Here is a 27,029-nt window from a genome sequence, read left to right as displayed (position 1 = left end):
AGATCGCTCGCGGAAGGCTTGACGATCGTTTTTTCCCTGGCCATAAACCACCAGCTCAGGTGAGCCTTCCATTCCTTCCTGATCTTCATACTGAGATCGAGAGGGCATGGAAGAACCCATATTCTGCCCGTATCCACCAACATCAGCGGTCTAGTTTCGCTAATGTTGAGGGGATACAAGAACACGGGTATGTGTTGATGCCGCCTATCGATGAGACGGTTGCGAACTATCTCGCGACTGGGCGGGCATCGACACTGAGAGCTCCACCCTGCCATCCAAACCGCTTAAAGCAACATCTCGTTTGAATGGCAGAGCATACACAACAGCGGGTCAGGCCGGTGCTGCCCTGCACACCATGGCAGTACTGCAGGCATACCAGGCTGATCTGCTGAAGGAGCTCGACCAGGGGGCAGGGATGTCCCCTGAGGCGGTTGCTGAGCTGCGCCGCATCACTGATCTCGCTCTCCGGGCCACTAAGCAAACTGCTACCGCGATCGGCCAGTGAGAGTGCCTCTTTCAGGTATGTGAAAGGCGGTAGACCCCAGGTTTATAACGAACTGTTTGGTGAGTCCCCACTTCACACTCCGCAGGTGAGCTGAGTTGTCGTCTTTAAGAGTAATTTTTGTGTGTGTAACCAACACTAATGTATCTCTCTACAGACCTCGTTCCCTGTATAGAGTTATGGGGTCATGTCAATGTCATAAGGTAAGGTAAAAAAAAAAAAAAAAAAAAAAAAAAATTGTTTTGGATTATTAGGGCCCTGAAGTTCCCCTTTAGGTGGCTAGAACGATAACTATGTTAGCCCTTGGGCTTTTAGCAACCTCAGGGTAGAGTGGTTGGTCTATGTCTCATAGTGTTTTTTATTGGGAGTTAGACTGACGCTTGAGCTTCAGATAGATCTTACGTCAGGCCCACGGGACCGTTGACTTCTTCCTGAGTACATCGCCACCTTGAGCTCTGTTTGGGTTTTTCAGTAGGGCTGAGCGATTCTGCAGCCCCTGTATCAAATAATTATGACTATTTCTCTGGTAGGCTGTGGCTCCTCCGAGCCCTCAGGTAGATCTATGCTTGCAGGCTGGCCCTCACCAGGGCTGCCTCCTTAGCTGGCCTAGGCTATGCCAGGGATAGTGGAGGCGCTCTGCTAGTGCATTTCTGCCTCTGACCCTTCACTCTGAAAATGAATGTAGGTGTTTAGCATCCCTGTTGACAGCCTCCTCCCATGGGAGTCGTTAGGCCAAGACCCGCCCCCTTCTCTGCATTCTGGGGCGACAAGAGTAATGCAGCGTGGTGCAGAGGTATTGAGCAGGGTTAGGCCATCCTTCGCCTCACGAAGAGACTGGGTCTGTCTGCCCGACCCTGCCGTGCAGAACTAGCATACGGATCAGGGCCGCCAGTATAGGCTACACTCACCTCGCTGAGCTACTGCTCGAGCGTCGGGTTGTCGGTGTTGGCTCACAAGCAAGCCTCACTCCCCTAGGTTGGGTACAGATACATTCTGTCACCCTTAGAGCCGCTGGCAGGCCTACACCCTGTTAAAACTCAGGGTGAGGTGAGAGTTTTCCCCTGTGTTACAGGGTCGGTCTGAGTTCCTCACTTTAGTTCTGTATTATCCTACCTCGTGCCACTATGGCTCGGGTCGAGCGGAAAGTTCTAAGCGAAGTACGCTCCCCTGAAGCCAGAGCATTGCCATGAGCTGACACCCATGCTTACAGATGGTAGGCCCCTGACTCTGGGGCCTCCATTGACGCAGAGGGGCATATGTTGTACTCCCCTTGTTTAAGGGGTGCTAGCACTATTGCTGAGTACACTGCCATAGGCAATGTAATTAGGTACCAGAATGCTGTAGGCGCTGTGTAAACAGCTTATCTGCCAACGAAGGCTGCACCATTAGGTAGTAGGCCTCAGCAGGCCTCCTTGAATGGTCAGCCCCCAAGAGGGCGCTGTAGGCCAGCCTACTTCACGTGGTTGGCCTTGGTGGTTCGGGAAGTTGACTCACTGATGTGTAGTAGGCCTTAAACGGGCCTCCTCGGAGGTGAGTCCTAACATTGTGGGACATACTTTATAGCCACTACCAGGTAGCTAGCCGTAACTAGGCCTCCTGTGGCTGGACCCAACAGTGTACCTTTGTAGCAGAATTGACTTGCTATCAGCTAGTAGGCCCAACCGGGCCTCCCTGATAGGCGAGTCCCCAGCTGGCTGGCCTTAGCAGGCCGCCTTGGAACTATAACCCGGACTCAGGGCTCATAACTACCAGTTGCTGTCAGGTAGTAGGCTTCTCAGGCCTCCCTGAATGTGAATTCCCACTTAAGATGGTTATCAGGTAGTAGGCCTCACCTGGCCTCCCTGAAGGCGAATTCCCACTTATGTTGGCTATCAGGTAGTAGGCCTCACCAGGCCTCCCTGGAGATAAGCCCCAAGGACAGGCAACTGGACAGCTGGCCTGACTTACTATCGGGTAGTAGGCCTCACCAGGCCTCCCTGAAGGTGAGTTCACTCAGACTGTGACTCTCAGGTAGCAGGCCTCACCGGGCCTCCCTGAATGTGAGCTCTCAGGTAGTAGGCCTCACCAGGCCTCCCTGAAGGTGAGTTCCCCACATGCAGTGGTTATCAGGTAGTAGGCCTCACCAGGCCTCCCTGAAGGTGAGTTCCCCACATGCAGTGGTTATCAGGTAGTAGGCCTCACCAGGCCTCCCTGAAGGTGAGTTCCCCACATACTGTGGTTATCATGTAGTAGGCCTCACCAGGCCTCCCTGTGAGTGGTCTCCCAATGATGCTGGGTTCTGGAAGCTAGTGGCCGCTTGCTATCAGTCCAGCTGGCCTTATTAGGCAGCTGCTGAAAGCGGGCTTGTGCCCTGGCTCAACTAAAGCGTTCGCCCTCTGCTACTGGTTCCCTCCCGGAACCTCTTTTCTGCCTACAGCCTGGTTTGCCTACCAGGTGGACCATTGCTCCCCTCACTGAGGGTCACTTTGAGTGTTTGGACTCCTGAGTCTGGTTAGACGGTCGTAGGCCTTTCGTGAGGCCTCCCAGTTAGATCAGCCCTTAGGCCTTCACAGGCCTCCTCAGTGTTTTGAAACACAAACACTGGGTAGATCCATGGATCGAGTAGAGAAACTCCCCTCGCTGGCAAGGGTTGGAAAGCACTATGCTGAGTCATACTCTCCGGGATATCCCGTCTCTGAGATCCGGGCCGAGTGGTTCACTGCCAGCTTTGCAGTCCCTCGGGTTGGATGCCTTACCTAAAGGCAAGTTCCAGAGGCTCTGTCCTCGGACAGACAGGATGTGGCCAGACTGAAGCGTCTATATGTTAGTGATACCAGGTCAGGCCGTCCTGGTGGCATTTCGGGTGGTACGTCCCCGAATAGTGACTGGCTGGGGTTCCCTCGGGTTCCCTGGCCACATTCCCTAGAAGGGACCCCTTCTAAATTGAAGTTGTAGTCCTAGGCCTTTATGCAGGCCCAGGTAGGCCTTCAGTAAACCTCGTTTATGGAGGTCCTCCTGTTAGGCTTATAGCTTGGGCTATGACCGTAGGGAATGCTGTCGCTGACAGCCCAGTTTGACCTGAGGGGAGGTTCCGGTATTTCATTTGAATTTGCTGGTTCTGACAGTGCTACTGCCAGTGGGCATGCACTCCCCTTAGCATGGTGGCGTGGGTATATCGTTCCCCAAAGCGTCATTCGACGCAGTGCGAGTTCCCTTTCGAAAGGGAACGTCTCAGGTTACGACTGTAACCTATGTTCCCTGAGAACAGGGAACGAGACACTGCGTCTCCTTGCCATGCCTCGGGGCCTGCCTGCCATCATTTTGGCACGGGTCCGCACACTACTGAAAGCTTCTTCTCTGTGCATTTCATTTTCTCTTTCGTAATTTCCCTTGCGCTTTGCAGACAGAACAGTCCCTTCAGACGAAAGGATGATTGTCATGTTTGCAAGGCGCCCTTATATACTTCCAGGTCGCACGTTAATCATTCACATTAATGATTCACGGGCTGTCGCCGGTCAATATGATTGCCGTGATTTGATTGTGATTTCAGACACCTGTCACGCCTGAGACGTTCCCCAAAGCGTCATTTGACGCAGTGTCTCGTTCCCTGTTCTCAGGGAACATAGGTTACAGTCGTAACCTGAGACGTTTTCTTCTTAACATCCATTTTAAAAACTACAATATTTTCTTTCTACAGAGGGTGAACATATCCCCAATAGTATTCTATATCAAAAACAATCGGACCGCATTGATATCGCTAGTTTTATCCAATTTCCCGAACATCTGCTACCAGCTTTAGCCTGTTAGCATCTCTAGCGTGTTCCTGGCTACCATGTGTCTTGTTTAGACTTTTCTCACTCAGAAAATTACTGTTTATCTGTTCTAATGGCAAATATATCAGATGTTTTGGATATATCGGACCAGCAGCAGAAGGCGCGAGCCAGGCCCCGGGCGAGGACCTCTCTCCCCTTCAAGATTTTTTAAAATAATTTATTTGTAGAGACAGTTAACACAGCACTGTAATAATTTTTTTTTTTTAAATCTCAGGTGACCAAAAATGTGCTACATTTAGTGACTTCCGAATTAACTGCCCTCAACAATACCAGACAAGGAGTACAGGTGAGGGAACAACTTAAGCTGCGTTTACACTTGGCATTTACATGCAATCACCGTGATCCGATCAAGCAGATCAGGACACGGTGTGTTTACACCTGTCCACATCAAGTGGCGTCTGCATCTGGATAACAGATCGGATCTCGCATTCCCGCAAAAAAAAAAAAAAAAAAAAAAGGATGGCTCCGGTGCAAAGTCATTTCAGTATATTTGCAAAGTACTTCACACTCGACTGTATGGCAACAAAAAAAAACACACAGCTCTCAGTTCCGGAGAGAGGAGGGGGAATAATGACAGTGGGCGGGGTTTGTGTGACGTCCACCTGTGAATGCAGACACGATGGTTGGATTGTGTTTACATTACACTGAGATCCGATTACAATGCGTCCTCGACTACCTCCAAACCTGGACACGCTGATCGGATAACATTCCGATCAGAAGCGTGTTTACACTTGTCTTTTCAATGTGTATGTGGACAACATCCAGATACAGGTCGCATGTTAATGCCAAGTGTAAACGCAGCCTTAGAACGCAAACGAGGATAATTGATCACACACAGCTGACACATATGAACTAATGATAACGGTAACCAAGGAGACAAATGAGTGGCGGGAATCTGAACAAAGACACATGACAACAAACAAAGACATGTGTACTTGTACTTGATTATAAATGTAACTGTAGTGTACAATTATTCAGTATTACATTTTAAGTTATATTTTACATGTACAAAATAGAAATTACATAAGTATATTTTAGTTTACCATAAATGTTTGTCAGTATTTATTATTATTGTTATTATTATTATTATTGTTACATACATTCACTTTGTTTTATTGAAGGCAGTATGCAGTAGCTACTGTGCTATAGTGTGCAAGCATTTCATTCCAGATAGTCATAATCTTTTAAACTTTCAGACAAAGACAGAGAAAGACAAATTTCCTCATTGTCTATTTTCACTCATCTCTGGTGTTTCTCCAGTCTGGGCCATCATCTTCTGTTCATTTCTCAATCTCCTTCTCTCTCTGTCCCTCCTCCACACTGTCAGCAGATATTTTGGAGGCTGTTGCAGAGTTTCGCTGTATTCTCACACAAACTCCCACACACTCCCGCACACATACAGAAGTCAATTTTATTATTGATTTTTTTCCTCATTAGGATGCTGCTGCATTTTATCTGATGGTACATATTGTGTCTTCAGCCAATTACACCTACCCGCGGCATACAAAGTTAAACTTACACACAAAGTCACAGCTTCGAAGAAGCCGCAAATAGTGATGAAATAGGCATTGGGAGCTAAAATTCAACTTTGCCAAACTCTGGCTGCACACAACAATATTTGCTCATGAGTTGGTTATATGACTAAGATATTAATTTAGTTTTAATAACAAACTTAATCACATTTAGAATTAAGACCAGAATTTCCTTACGATTTGTATTCCTAAAATCAAAGCTAAAATGCTATATATATCATTTAATATCACAGAGATAATAAAGTATTGTACCACAGTCTAACTAAGCCAAATCTGGAGTTGTTTTTTTTTTTGTTTTTTTTTTACTTTGTGCCATGAATTTTGGAGCTAGATAGTACAATGTGTAAGTACACATTTTGATGTTGGCCTGAGAACAGTGTAATGTTTAAAGTTTAAAAAGATAGATAAGCAGACAGAAACGTAAGTTGTGATGGTCTTTTCTTCCCTAATGCGACGTTTATCCGAAGTGAAATGGTTTCTGGAACAAGAACAAATGTAGGGCAAGGCTTGATTTTATAAAATGGGTATTTGATTGGATGGTTGTGGTTTGCTATCGGACAGGTTGTCCCACCCTCACACCAGTAAACACGTCAGAGAAAACGAGACATTGTTGCAAGAGGAAGGGGAAGTTATTTTGATTAAATATTATGAGGCATATGAATTAAACAAATATGTATATATAAGTACGTACACAGATGATAAATCATGTATGATAAATACTGCAATATTATTCCATAAAAAAAATAAGAATTGTCCATTTTGATTTCATGGTGACTTTAAATGAAAGAACAGTATGTTGGCTTTCTCATGACATGCATGATGCATCTCCAACTGTTTTTGTGTTTCAGAGTAATTCTGCCAATATGAAGTGTAAAATCTGAATGATTTCAGGCCAGATCCTGTAGAGGACACTACTGTGTGTCCTGATGGCTCTCTCTCTCTGACTCAGTGCCACACAGGGGATTGTGGTTAATGTAGTTTGAGTGGGAGTCGTGTGCCGTTCGGTCAGATGGTTTGTAGGCTGTCAGTTTCACACAGCTCAGGGTTCGTGCTGAGATATCAGAGAGTGAGATGTCATACTGCTTTATAGGTTAGACAGTTTAGAGTGTATGTCAGAGCACTGACAGTTATTACACATAACCATGAATTATTTTAATCTACAAACACTTACAGCAAAGGATGACACACCTACACAAACAATATGAATGTGTCATTCATAATCTTCTAGTTCATTTTTGCATGAGTTTTATTTTGTTTCACTGTCCATCAAAGGCTTTCATTTGTATTAGGAGTGTAAATTTGCTCTGACAACTATTACCATATTATTATTCACCATTCTTCACTTTGGCTCACAATTAGACTATTCTTATATGATTTTAATACTTAAAAATAATGTTTCATTTGTTAACATTACTAATATTAGTTAACATTAACAATAAAAAAATAAAAGCACATAAAAATTTTTTTAAAAAAAATTAAAACAAGGGTTGACCAAAGTGCTGTACAAAACATCTGAGCATAGAAGACAAATATGAAAAATATTTTCATAGTTAACAATGAAAAATACTTGTACGGCATCTATTAATCTTGAATCTACATTAATATTTACTACATTTAAAAAAAACAAAAAACAAATGTTGTATTTGTTAACATTTAATGCACAGTAAACTAACATGAACAATGAACGATTAGATTTTTACTAACTAACGTTAACAAAGATTAATAAATGCTTTAAAAAATGTATTGCTCATTGTTATTTCATGTAGATCGGTATCTTTAGTAACACTCATTCCCAGTCAGGATTAACATGGTTCTGTCCTTTCAAAAGAGATGCTGTGCCTTCAGAGTCAGACTAAAGATCAATTAATCCACACATCATCAAACATGACATCATTGAGGGTATAGGAAAGCCGTTGCTATGACAACTCCCATCCGCTTTATCTAAAGTGTGCTGTGAAAATGAAATCCGCTGTGAGTTACACTAGCTAGCATCAGGTAATTTGATCAAAGCCTAAAGGGAGAATTCACACACATAAAAATGAAACAATCTTGTGGAACAAAAAATATGATATTATTTGTTTTGGTCTATACAATAGAATGTTCTTCGGGACCTCACTGAATTTCATAGTATGGATATAAAACAAGACATTTTGCAAAAAAATACTTTTTTGTTCCACAGGAGAAAGAAACTCATAGATCTACAAGTGTGGAACGACATGTGGGTGAGTAAATGATGACAGAATTTTTATTTCTGGCTGAAATATCAATTTTATAATTATTCTTCGATTAAGAGTAGCTTGTTAAAAAAAAACCTATTACTTTATCCATTTATTGAATTGCATATTTTGTATTAAAATTCCTGTGTTATTTTAGTATCAATGAGAATCTACTATAGTTTTATTTTAATATTTCAAATCTTCAAAATGTTATATTTAAATTTTTTTAGTTTTTAGTATTTTATTACATTAAGCATTAAAGCTCCAATATGTAATATTTTTTCACCACAAGAGGGCGCAGTTTCCAACAATAACAAAGGCGAAGCTTGATGACGCTATGAAGGAGGTGACGATGGGAGATGTCGTTTTTAATGCGTTTTCACCATCTAGTGATGTATCTAAACGGAATTAATGAATCATGATCACGGATGAGGTAATTTATTCGTTTTTGTATTACCTGTATGTCTGATCGTATTATTTTATGTCATCATAATTAATGAACTGCAAGGAACATGAAATGTTATGCTATATTTAGACATGTGCCGGTATTCGGTAATGCGATAAATCGCGGTAATGAATATGCACGATATTGTTATCGCGGGCACTTCAAAATACCGTGAAAAATAATAGATCCGAATTTAGATTTTTAGAACGCGCATTATAGCTTATTTTCCATCAACCGCTTAAACAAACACTGCGTATATGCTGCGCGAAACACGTGCGCACTCTGATGTAAACAATCGCCACGTGTATAAGCATGCGGCCGGTGCGCACTTCTAGTCTAATGTAAACAGTCCTCACATGGAGAAGCAGCATGGTGGAAGGAGGAACGCCACCGCCTACAGTCTATGGCCGCCGCCGATCTATCCGGATCCATCCCGCTTCTAAAAGCAGAGCTGCCAACTCGACGCATTCAGCGCGAGACTCTTCACACGCTCACGCCACACATCCGTTTTCTCACGCAGAGAAAAATCGCGGAGCAAAGAGGACACGAAGACCGTCAAACAAGACAGAGCAGGTTACTTTTGATATGAAACAGGAGAACAATTGTGTCACAGAACGTTACATTTAAACCATTTAATGACCAGCAGCATGTTAGATGACTAAAACATATAGATAAAGAGGAGTATTTTGCTGAATATGTGCACTGCACTTTTTTACATATTTATTATATTTTTTACGTGTGTCATTACATAATTGTTATTATAATGAAAACCACATTATATTTGATTTAATTAGTTATTTGTAACCTTTAATAATACCAGCTGATAGGGCTCTATATATGGTTACATAGCATTATGTGAGATATTTTATTTTTCATGAGAAAAAAATAACATGTGGGCTATCTACTGTAGCCTTCCTAATATTTATCCAAAATTAGTCAATATTGAATCAAGATTTAAATCAAATCCCAAGTATTGAATTGAAATCGTTAAATTTGTGTTAAGCAATACAAACAGTAGCCTACCAGTCATTGTACCATGTAATCATTGTAACATGTTGTCACTAAACTTAATAAAATTCAGTTTATTTACCAAATGTTTTGACAATCACAATTACACCTTGTGATGCAAGTTTTATTTTATTTTTTGCATCCTCCCCCCCCCCAATCCATTTGTTTCTCATGTGCAATTAAAATATCGTGATAATACCGTATACCGTGATAAAAGATCACTCAATTAATCGCAGCATGAAAATGTGATACCGGCACATGCCTAGCTATATTATTACAGGCATGTGGTGTAGCCTAATTCATATCTATTAAAATCATCTTTACTGTAACTATTACGTTACTTGTACAAAAAAAAAATATATATATATTTGCTTACCTGTCTATCAATACACTCGCGAGAGCAGAGTCTCTGTCAAGTCCAAGATTGTCGCGCAGCTCTCTCCATCTCGAAAACGCCTGGCGGATATTTATCCGAGTTTTATCCCTCCGTTTGTCACACAGTCTGCGTGTATCCGAATATGGACGCTTTCGTTTTGTTGTTTCAAATTGTCAAAATTTGAATCGTATAATAAAAAATAAAAAATAAATATATATATATATATATATATATATATATATATATATATATATATATATATATATTGATCAAAATGTGAGAAATATATGAAATATTATCATTGGGGTAGGGCTGGGCGATATGGCCTAAAAAAAAAATCCCCGATTTTTTTTTACAATTTAAATCGATTTTTTTTTTTTTTTTTACTTAAAATCAATCTGCAGATGACAAAGAAATTGTTCAAACCAATTTTTAACTTTATTTTGTTTTGATTTTCCCTTCTGGGATTTGATTTGGATTTTCCCCTTGGGGTTAAAGTGCAATCAGAAACAACAAGCCAAAAAGACAAGATGGCAGGCCCTGCCTTTGTAAACAGTGAAAATGTAACACAACATAACGTAACATAATATGAAATGGGTGGATTGGGATTGGTGGGGAACTTGACATTTTTTTTTACATCACAATAAAGTGTATTGTGATTGTCAAAACATTTGGTAACTAAACAGAATTTTATTAAGTTTAGTGACAACACAATGTTTACATGGTACAATGACTGGTATGCTACTGTTTTTATTATTGCTTTCACAATTTCAATTCAATTCTTGTGATTTGATTCTGATCTTGATTCAATATCGATTCCTTTGGATAAATACTAGGTACAGTAGATACATGTTAATTTAAAGCCCTGTCAGCTGGTATTATTATTAAAGGTTAAAAATAACATCTCAAATTAAATATTATGCGTTTTTTTATAATAACAAGTTCAACATTATAATATTTTAATGATAAAGGTAAAAAATATAATAAATATGTAATATAGTTATCGTATTTAGCAAAATACTACTCTCTACAGCAATTATTTTAAAGTCCAACTAACGTGCTATGGTCATTAATGGGCTTTCCAGAGGTAAAAGTAACTTTACGTGACGTATTGTCCTCTAGCTGTTATTATAGACCTCTTTCCGCAGTTGCAAAACACAGATTGATCGATTTTATTTCATTTCGGTAAGTTGAACTGTATCTTTCAAATTACCTATTGATCATTCGTGTTTATTTAGCCTAGGCTACTATTAACTAGTAGTAAAGAGTAACAGATGATCGGTTCACGTGCCGCTTGAACTCTGTCAGCGATCTGTCAAGCGCCAAAACGGTGTTTATTGTTTGAATTTCGTAATTAAATCGACAGAATCTGAGAGCTGAGAATTTGTTTCATAGCAATAGTAACCTTCTCTGTCTTGTCTGTCGGTGTCAGTGTCCTCTTTGCTTCACGACTTTTCTCTGCGTGAGAAAATGGATGTGTGGCGTGAGAGTGTTTAAAAAGTGAGTCTCACGGTGAATTCGTGAGAGTTGGCAGCTCTGCGGATTCAGTTTGTAAGACTGTAGGTTGTTTTTTGGCGGGTGTGTTTGTGCTGCCGCGGTCTTGCCGTGTTGTTTGTGTATCTCTATGCCAAACGTGCGGGGGAAGAGCTGAGCCCGTTCGGAGCTACGGGAGCCCAGAGGGGAGCGTCGGCGAATGTTAAAGAGAAAACCGATTTTCATTCAAAAAAATAGACGTAAACTACACATTCGAATTAATCGATAAAATCGATTTATCGGCCAGCCCTACATTGGGGTGAAATAAAAAATTTTTTTTGTCAGTTTTGTTACCTGACTCGATCATGTGGAAGGGAAGGCAGAGCTACTCGGTTACTTTAACCTCGGTTCCCTGAGAGATAAGGGAACGAGTATTGCGTTGCAAACGCTATGAGAAAACTCCTTTTCTCGAGAAAATAACGACCATGGTGTGTAAAGCAGAAGCAGCCTGGCCAGCGGCGGAGTTGCACGATCCGCGAGTGCTGAAGACGTTCTGCACGGCTTTGATGGGTGCGCAGGACACAAATGGGTGGCGACAGCTTCTTCCAGTGGCGGGAGCTTTTCCCTCAGCGCCGTCAACAGATAGAGCGTTAACTGTACGTACACACCGCCGCCGACTTGAGCTGCAAAGAAGCTCTGGCCGCCCTGTCAAGGACGCTTGTCAAAAAGTACGGGGAAGCTTGGCCGCTCTGAACAGTGAGTGAGTGCGCGCGCGCGACCGGGGCTCTCTCTCTCTGTGTGCTCGTTCTTAGAGGCAGAAGAGCGCGTGCACGCTTAAAATTTCATTTTTGGTAAGAACATTCACCCGCCAGTGTGGTGGATAGCCTTTTGAGATTTACTCACCAAACAGAAAATCTACCCGCATTTGGCGCTTGGCGGGTGTTAATTTCGGACCCATAACCACCACTTCCGCATTTGACCATGTGATATTCCGGTGTGGTGGAAAAAAGCGGACATTGCGTCACTGAGAGGCGACATTTCTTTTCCGGGACGGCCAGTTATTTAAAATCGGAATTTCTAAAAAAATTTTTGTTTGTTTGATAGTTTTAATATTATTATTATTATTATTATTATTGTTGTTGTTGTTGTTGTTGTGTTAGGCTTAGTTTTAGTTAATGGCCCTGTAAATCTTTTGACAATCTAATCGATCAGGGAAGATAAAATTATTGTGAAAAAAAAAACTCCCAGAACACTGTACTCAGTGATCAGTGCACCACACTTTGTAAACTAACAAATGAAAGTTCAGTTTAAAGTATTATGTAAATGATTTTATCAGAAAGATTGGTTCAGTTTTCTGTAAATTAACAAATGGAAAGATTAGCTCACAGTGTGCTGTAAACAGGTTACATTACATTGCCATTACTTAATAACTCCCACTTCAACACCCACCATTACTCAAACACAAACATACATACTGTGCTTCGGTCCTTGGCAGATGCTTTCAGTAGCACCACAATTTGAGTGTAGAAGTCTGAACTGAATCAGGTCTTATCAAATCCAATTATTCCCAGCGAGACATTTCATTTGGCTGAAGAGGGAGAGAATTATGAGCGTGCTGTGTGCATGTGTTTGTGAGTGTGTACCTGCGAGCATCTCAGTATGTGAATGTGAGAGAAATTGCAGAGGGCAGATTGGTTGGCCACTCAGCAACCGTTAGTCCACAGAATTTTTTTATTTGTTTTATCCTTTGATGTGTTTGCAGTCTGAACAACTTCCTAAAGATGTTCTACAACGCATATTTACAGTACTATAGCTATGTTTCCATCAGAAGTTAGAATTTAACTTGTGCGTAAAAAAATGGAATATTGCATAAAACATTTGTGAATAAAGCAGCGTTTCCATATTCATCAAAACAACTAAAAAACAAATCACTTCCTGGGGAACTGGCAGAAATATCTGAAATAAAAATGGATGTTGCTGCAATATGGGAAGAAACTTTCTCTTTTTTCCTCCATCATAAATGAGTTGCGGCTCAGAGCGCGCAGACGAAACCCAATAAAAGCTTTTGGGTTATCTTACCTGAAAATGCCTGGTGTTTGGGAACGCAATCATGTGAGACGGTTCTGTCTCACAAAAAGTAGTCATAACATAAGACTAGTATTCATTAGATACTACTTATTTCGATAATGAGTAACTATTATTTTGATACTAGTAACACATTTTAAATTGTTGCCATTGACTTCTATGGGGATCTGTCATTCAGATATCAACTATTCAATTCTGACTAGTATGTATTCCAATTGTGTCTACTAGTACGTATTTATTAGATACTAGTAGTTATTCATTAGGTACTAGTACTTATTTTTTAGATACTAGTACTTGTTCAATAGATACTAGTACTTATTCATTAGATACTAGTTTCTATTCATTAGATACTAGTTCCTATTAAATAGATACTAGTACTTATTAAGTAGCTACTAGTACTTTTTCAATAGATACTTATTTATTAGATACTAGTATTTATTCCAAATGTTACTAGTAAGATTTTTTATTTTACTAGTAGGATTTTTAATTGAACTCTACAGTGGTCGTTCTGACTAATCATAACATAAGACGAGTAAAAAAAACAGCTGTGATTAGTAAAAAAAGATATCTTACTAGTTACAATTAAAAAAATATACTAGTGTCTAATAAATAAGTACTAGTACCAAACTACTAGTATCTATTAAATAGGTACTAGTATCACATGAAAAGTAATTGTATACAATAATAAGTACTAGCATCTAATGAATACTTATTAGTAATATTTAAAAATATACTAGTCAATATTGGAATAATTACTAGTCATAAATTATTAGATGATATCAAAACAGAATAGCTACTAGTATCTATTAATTTGCAGATATCTTCAACCTCATAAAGAACTAGTAAGAAAATATTAAGAGATATCTTCTTTTAACAGACCATTACATAAACATGAGTATACTCTGAACCATCCAATCAGAGTTCATATGGTAATGCAGGCTAAACTAAGGCTATAGAAGATTGAATTTTTGTAAGTAACTGGCTTTGTTGGTTTATCTAGCTAATTGGTTAGCATGAACACAAGGAAAGATATATGTTTAATGACATTTATTGTTTTGAATGTACAGTAGGCTATAATAAAGACTTAACTGCCAATAATAAAATTCAAACAACAGTTAAGTAGATCTAAAAACCGGTTAAGACCCACCAACCAAACAACCACAATACCCAAAGATTGGAACTTTTAGAGAGCATTCATGATTCCTTAATCAAAAATTTGGAATATTAATCTGCGTCTGAGAATGAGTCATGTCAAAATAAGAGTATATGCACTATTTTACATATGCCTATTCATTAGACTATTATTATATTGATATTATAAAAACGGCATTCTGTGATTCAGTCTGTTTCCTGTGTCATCTCTCTGATATGTTGTTGGTTCATTAAAGGGATAGTTCACCCAAAAATGAAAATGATGTCATCATTTACTCACCCTCAAGTTGTTTCAAACCTGTATGAATTTCTTTTTTCTGCTGAACACAAAAGAAGATATTGTGAAAAATGTCTGTAACCAAACAGTGGATGGACCCCATTGACTTCCATAGTATTTTTTTTTTCCTACTATGGAAGTCAATGGGGTCCATCAACTGTTTGGTTACCGACATTTTTCACAATATTTTCTTTTGTGTTCAGCAGATGCTTATATGCTAAATCATAAATCAGATGTATGTAGAATAACATTATGATGTCCAGCAATCGATTTAAATAGTACACTGGGTTTACTTAGACATTTATATGTTGTTTTTTCACGTGAATAAATATAGATCGACTGTTTCACGTATGTACTTTAATGGTCCAGTGGCAGAACTTTTGCCAAGCGTGTCATAGGTTCTAATCCACACTCGTATATATATTTTTTTTTTCGAATAATTTGCTAGTTAACGGGAGATGTTTTATTTATTTGTATTGGTACATCCGTGCCGCGCGATATCGACCCTGGCAAAAAGTGGTGGGTACATGTCCCACCCGCAAATTACGCCTATGATGACGAGACACGAGGAGAAATTGACAAAGAACTGTCCGACACAGCCCACGTAGCTCTCATTACAGATGGATGGACCTCCAGGGCCACTGAAAGTTTCCTCACAGTGACCGCTCACTCACTATATTGCGTTTTGCAAACACGCCACATTTATGAAATTAATTAATTAATAATTAATTAAGTTATATATCATATGCTGAAGTAAATTTTGGGAATGTTAAAGATTAAAAGAAAATAATAACAACAAGAACCGTACAGAACCGAAAACCGTGACCCTAAAACCGTGATATGAACCGAACCGTGGGTTTTGTGAACCGTGCCACCCCTATTAAATAGTACTAGTATCTATAAGGTAAGGATTTCTTTGATCTAAAATGTTTCTAGTAACTAAAAAATAAGCACTGTAGTTCTATTTTTTCTTAACAAGTTAGGTATAATTAAATAAAGCCCTATTCGCACGGGATAAGTATTACCTGGTGACCTCTAGTAATTTGTAATAATCGCGGAGATTATCTGTGATCTTAATCCCGTGCGAATTGGCCATGTCTGTAATTTGTAAAGTAAAAATTCCCCCACAAATGACCTACCATATTTCGCCGAACACCGAGGTCCTGTGATAATATTAGTCCCGTGCGAATCGGCATCTCTGTGATTTGGCGAGTCGTTTATAATTTTGTCAATTATTTCAAAAAAAATTTCTGTCCGCTTTTTTATCCATCTTTCGCGAAGAATGGATATTGCGTTGGAGTGTTTTGATAGTATTTGGGTGCGGGGTCATGGCTAGCCTACACTAGGGCTGCACGATATTGGGAAAAAAAACATTGCAATATTTAGAACATATTTCTGTAAGAATTTGGTGAACGTTCTACGCAATACAACGTGGCGGCGCTCTTAATATATTTGTTTGTTCATTAGGCTATAATTCCTAAAAATAAGTAAATGAAATCTCTCTCTCTCTCTCTCTCTCTCTCTCTCTGGTGCTGATGCAGTGACGCGTTCATGTAAACGGCACCTAAAAGCTGTCACTAAGAACCAGCAAAAGTAATGATTCTGAATATGTAAACTATTGCAATGAAACATTTTAATTGTTTATTAATAAACAAGTGTTTTCTGTGTCGGCTGCAAAGATGACGTTAGGCTACTGACTCACGATCTTCGCAGTATCCTAGTGAACGCGCTGGAGAGAAATGCACATTTAATTTTATTTTGTTTTGAATGGTTTTGTTTAAAAGTAGAGATTTCTGTAGATAATAGATATATATATATTTTTTTTTTTTACGTGTGTGAGGAGAGTAGGCTACCTTATACGCTGAGTTTCGGTTCATGGATGATAGCGCTGTTCAGTTGAGGCGCTGGCGCCCTCCGTGTCTTGAATATCTATATTTAGGCTACTTCTTACTTATTAAATCGAGGAAATTGGATAATAAAACACTGATTAAAATTAAGATACAATTAATACAAAACGAAATTCGTTTTAAAGAAAGGCTTTGTACTTTCTGTTTTAGGTATCTGTGAAAGGTTTAAAGCAGTCTTTTAGTGCTGCGTTCAGAGCGGTTGCGTCCGTTATGAAGAACGGTCACGTTTTCCTCATGCGAACACGAAAAATAAAAGACAAAATACTTTTAAAAAAAGACAACCATCCACAACTTTATAAAACTGCAGTTAAAGTACCTCTTTTTGTAGCCGAAATAGTCCCAAATAAGCGGATCGTAGCTATAGGATTGCCAGTGAATGTTGGCTGTGAGCGGTGAGCAGCGGCACATTGTTCCATGTTCCAGACATGTATAGCAGCATGCGGTAAGGAACATTCTTCTGTTTATGTTATATCATACAGACCTATAATAACGACAAGATATTTCCAAGCAATAGCCAGTTGACATCATATCCGGGAGATATGTCTGTAATTTCGAGTAAAATCACAGGCTTCGTTTATCCCGTGCGAATGCGCCACACGAAATTCAGATGTGGGTGGGTAATTTCTAAATCACACGAGGTCCCCAGATAATACTAATCCAGTGCGAATAGGGCTTAAGTCACTATTGAAATAAGAACTAGTAACTGATAAATAAGAACTAGTATCTAACAAATAAGTACTAGTATCTTTAAAAAGGTACTAGAACCTAAAGAATAAGCACTAGTATCTAACGAATAGACACTACTACTTAAAAAATAAGCACTAGTATACTATTCTACTAGCACTAGTATATCTATTCCAATAAATACTAGTACTAGAACTAGTAAGGACTAGTAACTAATGAATAAGTACTAGTATCTAATAAATAAGTACTAGTACCAATTTAGTAGGCACTATAATCTAATTAATAAGTACTAGTGTCTATTTAATAGGTACTAGTATCTAATGAATGAGTACCAGTCTCTAAAAAATAAGAACATCTTATGAATAACTACTAGTATATTTTAAAAAGGTATAGTATCTAAAGAATAGGTACTAGCACCTAAAGAATAAGCAATAGTACTTAATGGAAGATACTAGTATCTAAAAAAATAAGTACTAGTAGCATGAAAATAGATACTAGTAGGTTTTAAGGATTAAATGTTAAAACGGCTTGCCATAAGAAATGCGCATTAAAGTATTATCCATAAAATCTCTCTCTCCCTTGCATTACCATCAACACACAGCGAATTACACAAAAACAACCAACAGTAAACAAAAATATTTAGGCTTTGCCTTTTTAGGGGGTACTTAATAAACGGGTTAACTTCATATCCGTAAAAAAAAAACTATGATGAACTGTAGTAAAATGCGCGTTTGCTCTCCCTTTCATTACTGCCGTGACCATCGCTCCGGAGACTGTAAGCTGGATCACGAACAGTTGGTACTGATCCATCCTCGAGTAGCAACTTCAACCACGATGTCCTCAGTGACTCAGATGCCGGGAGTCTATGGAGACCCTTATGTTCGTTGGTACATCCAGCAACAGAACGTAATATTTTTTGGCACAGACATCGTATATCCCCAACAGCGAGTAACCAGAAATGGCGACCGCAGTCACTGTGGCTCACTCAGGGCGGGATCTATGCTAATAGGGCAGATTGTAACCAGTCAGGGGCGGGGCTTCCCTACTCTTACGTAAGAGTAGGGGGAAATCTGAAACCACGCGTTTGGAGAGTTTGTTAATTATTTATGGGGATTATTTTAAAAAATTGGGTAGATTTGTTTAATTATAGGCTGGTTGTTTATACACACTGAAGACACACATCAGTTTTCAAACACCTTGTAAAATGAATTTTGCATAATATTAGGGCTGAACGATTAATTGCAATAAAACCGCACGCGATTTGGCAAAGGCTGCGATTATTTTATGCGCAGCTTGTCAGTGGAGTGCAGCTGATCGGTAGTAAATACTGCCCCATTTGAACGCCAGAGGGCGCTCTCATGCAAACACGATAAATATGCCCCGCTGCAGAAGTACAATAATGCGCATCTTTCCAGGAAATCCCTATCGCTGTAGCTGAATAAACAGAAGATTGAAACGCTTTGATTAAACATGACTTAAAAATACACGACTGCCTTAGTCTGTGTAAGAAGGCACATTATCTCGCAGAAGGATGCTCAACTGTCGTTATGAAGTGAGTTTGGAGTAAATGCATGTTATTAAATGTTGTCTGTTCTTGGACAAGAGGTTCATAAATGCTTCTCATGTTTTGGAAATGATTGACGTGTGTTGTTTTTTCAAATGCACGTTATAAGTGACTCAAACTCACAGTGCTTTCAGATGGAGCAGCATTTACAGAGCCGTACATAAATGACAAGCTGCGCATAAAAAAAATGTATAATCACAGCCTTTGCGATTTTAAAATCGCGATAAGCCATCTCGATTTAAGTGCGATTATATGGAAAGTGCGATTAATCGTTCAATCAGCCCTATATAATAGGTCCCCTTTAAAGACTGACTGTAAACATTCACCAGCGTTAAGCAAAGTTAGCAACAGTCTCACAGAGGCGCAGCATACAGCGCATATTTCGTTTTGTGTGGAAACAGGGCAGAAGGCAGTGAAGTTTTACAACCTGCTGAGGGAAATTATAGGAATAAATCAGCCGTTACCAGGGCGACACTTACAGTAAGAGAGTGGATTTACCTGTCTGCTTTTTTGTTCAGACCAATGTGAAAATCTGAAGGAATTTGTTATGCACTGTTGTAAATTTTAACCTGTTGATGAAGAATAAACTAATGTTCATTCTAACAATCGAAACAATTCGGATAATAAGGTATCTAGAAATATTCATGGATCAAATAAAATATTTATAATCATGTATCATTTTGATATGAATGGCTGAAATGTGAGGTTTATTTTATAAATAAAAAAAATTATAACTTTATTTGAACATGTAGTATGTTCATGTTAGACGATATGTTATACCATAAATCACCCAACCAAAATAATTTATTCATTTAAAGTCCGGCTGTCGTAGTTAATATTGTAATGCTGTCAAAAATTGCATCGTGCTACTAATTTTATTTGTTGTTTGTTTTATATAAAACAAAATTATGTTTGGGTGTGTGTAAAGGCCGTACTCACCATGAACTATAACTATACTATTAACCCCTTACCCCCTGAAGGCATTTTGAATGATTTCACGTGATTTCAAGAGGCATATTTAAAAGTAATGGCTTATAACACTACTAAAAAAAAGTATCAGTTGTACATACTCTTATTTAACAGAAAACCTTTCAAATTTTGAAGAAAATAGATGTTGATCATATTTGGAGGTTCTTATGTTACATTATTACAACACTGCTGAGAAAATCCCAGAAAATGTAATGTAATTTTTTTTTATAATTTTTTTTATTATTCATGCTTGACATGATGTCAACTGCATCTGGGCCAAATGTTGTGTTGATATTAGGGGTGTAACGGTTCACAAAATTCACGGTTCGGTTCGATACGATAAACTTGTGTCACGGTTCGGTACGTTTTTGATACAGCAAAAAGAAAGAAATGCCAGAGAAATTTCTTTGATTTAATTTTTTTTTTATTCTTTTTTTTCTTAAAACTAACATCATAAAGTATGATATTTTTTTACTTTGAGCAATTCTAGAGCAATAATTGATTCTTCTTAGGAGCATATAAAACAAAACAGCTCCTTGGAAAAAATTTTATGTAATATTGTAGTAGTTATAAACAAAGGTTTATTTTAGTTCAGATTAACATTTGAGGGCAGCAATTGTATTCATAATGTCAAAATAAAACCAACGTAATGTTCAGGGATGGAAATTAGCACCCGCCACCGGCCAAATGCGGGTGATTTTGTGTTGTGGCGGGTAAACTCGCGTCACCTACCGGCCACCGTGGCGGGTAAATAAAAATAGCATACTGTTTCACATGGACGGCGGACACTTTTAGAGGAGGCACACCTTCAAAAAAATGTGGCGTTACATCGAAGGTCAAAAAACATTTTTTTAAAGAACGATGGAGAAAAGCAGACAATGGGGAGTCCCGAGATTGGTTAGTTTACGACGAGACAAGGTGGGCCTTAAATTAAAAACGTTAAATTAAAACCGTTATTCAATCACTGTTTAACCTAATAAAAATGACTGATAAAATAACAGATTAAAATATAAAATAAAATATAGATTTTAATAGCTTGATGCTCTTTAAATATTTTGTTGCATTGTAAAAAGTGTCGGTGCATAGGACGGACCTATCCGCGATCGCTCTCCATGGTTCTGACCAAAGAATAGGGCTTTGGAATCTCCATTACGCATCATAGCGTTGTCTCTTAGTGCGCTACGAAGACTCTTGAGGTATAACTTAACTAAAGGTACCTATACTACCACTAAAGGTATAGCCTACCATTGCTAGGCGTCTTCAGGGCTATCATCCACTCGCGAGGCAGAGGCGCTGGCGCCCTCCCAGCAACGGCGCTGTTCGCCGAGAAAGATATGATACATCATGAGATGCGCAAATATGTCTGGAGACATGACATGTAAGACATGATTTTGACCACTTCATTGAGTTTTGTTTTGTAGAAAGGCTCTTTTTAAAAGATTTTCGTTTTGTATAAATTGTATCTTAATTTTGATCAAAATGTTTTATCAACGAATTGCCTGTATTTAATAAATAAGAAGAAAATATATAGCAGACAATGTAATAAGGCGCCGGCATGATCACTTGCGTGCGGTCGTGCGCTTGAGTGCGGCTATATTATGTAAACGCGCATTATCCTGTAGGCTATAGCCTATTTAAGCATAATTAAAATAATATACAGGGGCGATTTGTCCACGAATGGCTTAAATGAACAACAACTAGTCGACTAGAATTTTTTTTAAGTCGGAGGCAGCCCTATTCCACATATTTTCGAACCAGGATCAGGCCATTCTGGGTTGAGCGAGCGACCTTGCGGAATGAGCGAGCGGAGCGGAATATTCAGAAATGCGCTCTCCACTCACGAGCTCTGATCGGAACAAACCCATCTGCTGAATTTGCACAGAAACATCAAGATAGACATAACCAGCTTTTTAAAAATGTAAAAACTAAACATTTAGACTATTTTAGCACAAATTATGATCTTATTGACGATTTTTTTATAGTTCTTGACAAAATTAGAATATATTAAACGTTTTTTGTTTTTTTGAGAAGTTTTGGGTGGGCCTGTTGAAAAGTGAAGTGGGTGGGCCTACTAACGCACCCATAATGCCTTGCCTGGTGTGTGTATAAGAACGAAGGAGAAAATGTCAGTATTTAATTGAGACTTGAGATTAAATAAACTGCTTAAGTATTGTAGATCTTGTAGTATTAATTTTCACATGCAGTTACACATTGTAGGTTAAAAACAAGAAAGTGGCTGGTAGATTTTTAAATCCACCAGCCACAGTGGCCTGTGGACAAAAAAGTTAATTTCCATCCCTGGTAATGTTACTTGAAGGCATTATAGCCTAGTATTCCTGCCAAACTTCCATGGTTGCAGTTAGTGTTACTACAGTAAATCCACGGTGAATGTTGCTGATCTGTAGACACTGGATAGTTCATTCATGGCACAATGTCTCTTCAGCGCTGTTTGATCCGTTAATAACGGAGAAATGTGAATGTTTCTCACTAGATCTCGCAGCGATGTTATTACTTCTGTGGCGAATTTAAATGCTTTCTTTACTGGATCCCTTATTAGCGCTGTGTAGTAAACAGTGTCGCATGATCACGATCGGCTCGCGCTGCACTGGTCCAAACTGATAAACGGTCCTTCAACCACACAATAACGAGCAGTTTCGTTCCGCTTGCATTACGTTTGCCATTTGATGTTGGGCAATGTTGTGGTCGCGCCGGCGTCTCTTACATTATGAGTGTGCTTGCCACGCGCAACGCGCCTATTTGAAATAACGAAATTTCGTTACACCCCTAGTTGATATCTCAAAGCAACCAAAAGTTATGGCATTTGGAACCATGGTAGCCTTTTTATCAAATGTCCAAAAACCAATCCAAAGAAGTGATCTGGTCAATCGGCAGATCATGATGACAAGAAATCGGTGGTCAGTAACTTTGTCGACTGCAAAAATGCTGGTTGGAGCATCCATTCCACTCAGTAAAAAAAACAAAAAAAAAAACATTGCTATAGATCAGATGTGCTGTGAACCTTTGACTATTTAAATCACTCGACAGAGGATAGATTCAGCTCGACCTTGTGAGACTGGACCGGATGTAAAATTGCACGGTCATTCTATCACTCAGGAGATTGAACAGCAGGACTAAGATTTACCAGAGAGAACAACCACAAACACACACACACACACACTTTTACAGTAAACCTGAAACCCCAAATGGATCTTATGTAACAGTACTCAAGAGAGACTTGCATGGCACTAGAACATTCCTCATCAAATGCTTTTGTTTGCAATCCAGTGTCATTCAGTATTATGACAAAATAACATTTCCAGAATTCCAACAAAAACTGACAGGAACAAAAGCAAGTGACAGCCTTTCTAAAAACTTGAATGTAAAAGCCTACATAGCAAGCTGAATTTTGGTGAATTGAATTAACTTGGTCCTGACTCAGACGGGTATATTTCAAATTCTGAAAAGTGTTCCAAAAGTGAATTTTCTTCATCAAAAATGCTGGAATAAATGGAAAACTTATAGGAGGGAAATTAAATTCCTGTAGCTCAAACAATAGAGCATGAGCAATGCCAAGATCATCATGAGTCTGATTCCCATCATGAACTGATCAAATGTACAACTTGAAAGCAAGTTCACAGCTTTGGATAAAAACATCTGCCAAATGTATTTAAATGAAGACCGGACAAGAGCAAATGCCAGTTATTCCTGTCAAATATCCAAGAAAAGGCAGCAAACTTTTTCTCAAATGACCAGAGACAGCAGATAACCAGAAAATACAACAGGTTGCTGCTAAAAAAAAAACATCTGCATAAGTTAGCCTAACTAAATTTAGATCAATGCTTCAACTAGTGCCTGACTGCCTAATTCAACTAGATGTTACCAAGTAAGTGTAAGAGAAGAAAAAGTGTTTCTTAACATAAGTAGCGAAATATATGGAAGACATTTTGCTTCTCCCTTGATAAGTATTTTGCTATTCCAACTATGAATGATTTTTTTATTAATTTTTTATTATTATTTTGCATTCAGATTTGTTTTTTTCCCCAAGAACAGACATGCGACTAATTTTTGGGTCAGAACATATGGAATCTTATGGGTAGCAATATTCCATTTGAAATGTAATATGCAAAATGACAATGCAATATGTAAAATGGAAATGTATTTCTGTATTTAAGAATTTAAATTCTTTTAAATTCTGTATTCATTTTCCATACCAAATGTGCAACTGAAGACTGCCAGGACCGGAAGAAAACACTATAGCTGGGGTTTGGCTTGTTGTTGGTCTAAAGTTTCTGTTAAACAAGGTTTCCAGCATCTTTGGCCAGCAAACAATCCTAGCCTGAAAAGCTCTGCACACACACACACACACACACACACACACACACACACACAAAAGGACAATGAGGGAAGTGTATTTCTGCTGAGCTGCCTCCTTCCCTTACCACAGGCAAAACACAAATCAATATATGAGATAGGAGAGCAGAAACCATTCTCCAGGTGCAGGAAACGCACACACCTGTGTGACTGCCAGATAATGCATCTGGTCATGCACTTGCACACTTGGATCTGGTTTAATTTTGTTCAAGCGAGAAGAAAAAAACTGGCTGTTAAAGGAACAGGGAAGCACTAGACTCCAAGAGGAAGAGAGTTTTTGTCATGACTGAGGTTGCATTATGAGTTAGTCCAGACTGCTTCCACAGCAGTTTTACTGAGCTCCTTAAGCTAATAAAAACCAAAAGTGTTCAATGACTGCCAGATTTTGTTAGAGAAAATAATAAAGGTACGGTGGTTAATGCAGACAATCTACAGGAATTTCAATTAACTCCCGAAATTGTAATCACTTATACATTATGCAACCCCATGGCTGAATAAAAAGAAAAGAAAAGAAAAGAAATATGATTTCTCAACATGACACTCTGAACAACCAAGCGACGTTTCGTTAAAAATCAGGAATTGAGTCATTATTCTAAAACAATAGGAAGGCTTTCGGATTCTGTTTCATCGACACAACTGTAATTAAATTATTAGCCTAAAGGACGCACATATTCCGCCGAGAAATCAGCCGGACCGGATCGGATCGAGCCCATGAAAGCGGTCTGGTTGCATGGCGGCGTATTAAATGTGACCAAATTAATTAACACACAGCACAAAATAACAGCATACTGTAGTAGGCTACCATGGTACGCGTAGTCTACCATTTGAATGATGGCCAAGGGATGTGCTTCAATATAGGTACTTCAAAGAATGCCATATGATATGCTACCATATAATGTTTTGGCAAATAGATGAGTGACTTACTCCGGGCGCTCGGGGATCCAGCGATGATGATGATGAACTCGGTGTGGTGATGGATGAGATCCGCTGTGCGCTTTGGCCACCCAAATACAAAGTCCAGTTTACCACAAACACAGTTCAGTCAAAACTTCAGCGAAAAGAATCAAAACTAGAGTGCAAATATGAGGAAGTTAGTGTGGTTATAAACGAAGACGCCACGGAAACTTTAAGCGTCCTTTCACTCGATCGTGCTCGCGCGTTTCTAACAGTCTCGCCGGTTGAGAATGGAAACGCCTTTTTCTCCCTATAACCCCCTCCTCCTTCCCTCTCTCTCTCTTTACCAGTCACACTGTCTGAATCTGCAGCCTCAAACACACACATACACACATTTTTCGGGCCTGATGTCACTTTGCTATCCGGTCAGATAATCCCTCCTCCTTTTTATTCCACACAATATCCCACATCGTCATGCTCGCTCTTTCTCTCGCTGCGATAAATCCGCTGACAATTAAGAGCCACCTTGCCGATCTTTAAAATAAAAAACAATTACAGTATAATAAGACAACAATATTGTTAAACTAATTTAAAGAGAATCCCAGTGATTTACATTTGGGAGGAGAATGGAATGTTCTGCGCCTTGCAGTACTGCATCTGCCCACAAGAGGAAGTAGGCTACATCTATCCATCTATCTATCTATCTATCTATCTATCTATCTATCTATCTATCTATCTATCTATCTATCTATCTATCTATCTATCTATCTATCTATCTATCTATCTATCTATTTTATTATCGTTTCAGAGCCTCTGCTTGTTTGTTTATTGATTTGTTCACCACGTAAACAGCTCTTGATCTCGATGCTATGCCTATGACATTAAACTGTACAGCTCAGAGAGACTAAGTCTACCACAAAATACACATCCAAATATCGACTTTACATTCATAAAAATGTAATACACTGCAAATCTAAAGAGAATAGAGTAAAGCATTGAAGTTTAATAAAGAACATGATTGCATTTCTTCATTTTTTTAATATTATTATTATTATTTAAAATCCTATTTCAGTTGTTATAAGCTATTTTCTATTTTGTTATAATGTTTTGGCAATAAACAGAATGTACTTTTGTCAAGCCAATAAAAATATATGAATTGAACTGAGAAAGAGACCTCAGCCAATTAATCACAGTGCAGTGCATCAGTCCTAATATTTGCATATTTCAGCAGGAGGCAGTTTTATGGAAATTTCATTCACAGCCAGCATATTAAAATGCAAATACCTGCTGTTGAGAATGAAGTTCATTGGTATCAGTGTAGTGTTAACACAAAGTTAGCTTTAATTTGCTTTTTGAAAGGGATTTGTAAGTGCAGAAGAATAGGATTTAGTCGCTGTGCTGACGGTGGCATTCCGCCATGCTGCCATGACCCAGTTTGCTTTGACTTACATCACACACGTGCGGCTGCCGTGGAGAGAAAAGCAAACCAGATTCTGCTCTGCATCTGATGCACAGAGGATATTTCTGTATGAGGTCTGATCCTCATGCACAATAGTTGCTTTGTCATATGTTGACCACGTAATAATATTCATTATTTATCATAGCCTCAGGCATATGCATAAGTGCATAGACACAAAAACACGTTCATGCAAATGCGAGCAAGACCCTGACATCCATAAACCTGACATATCAAAGCAGAGTATTTGTACCCTGGGAAACGCTCTCATGGGGAAGTACTTTCTCGCTGTCACAAGACCGACTC

The 27,029-nt window shown here is 39.0% G+C and overlaps 1 protein-coding gene across 2 annotated transcripts in view; it reads right to left on the bottom strand.

Moving 5' to 3' along the window:
• pea15 (proliferation and apoptosis adaptor protein 15) overlaps positions 1–25,642 on the bottom strand; it is a 74,133-nt gene extending 48,491 nt beyond the window's left edge. Inside the window, exons 1-2 of one of the 2 annotated variants that reach the window (XM_082153377.1) lie at positions 25,298–25,642; positions 24,214–24,348 (exon numbers count right to left, since the gene is read on the bottom strand). The gene's annotated coding sequence lies outside the window, so the exon portion shown is untranslated. The remainder of the gene's footprint in view (positions 1–24,213; positions 24,349–25,297) is intronic. The other variant, XM_082153376.1, reaches the window with a different exon arrangement.
• Positions 25,643–27,029: the final 1,387 nt, after the last annotated feature.

This window comes from Leuciscus leuciscus (assembly GCF_965113295.1).
Source record: "Leuciscus leuciscus genome assembly, chromosome: 2".
NCBI classification, from domain to species: Eukaryota; Metazoa; Chordata; class Actinopteri; order Cypriniformes; family Leuciscidae; genus Leuciscus; species Leuciscus leuciscus.
This window is presented reverse-complemented; position numbering and strand designations above follow the sequence as displayed.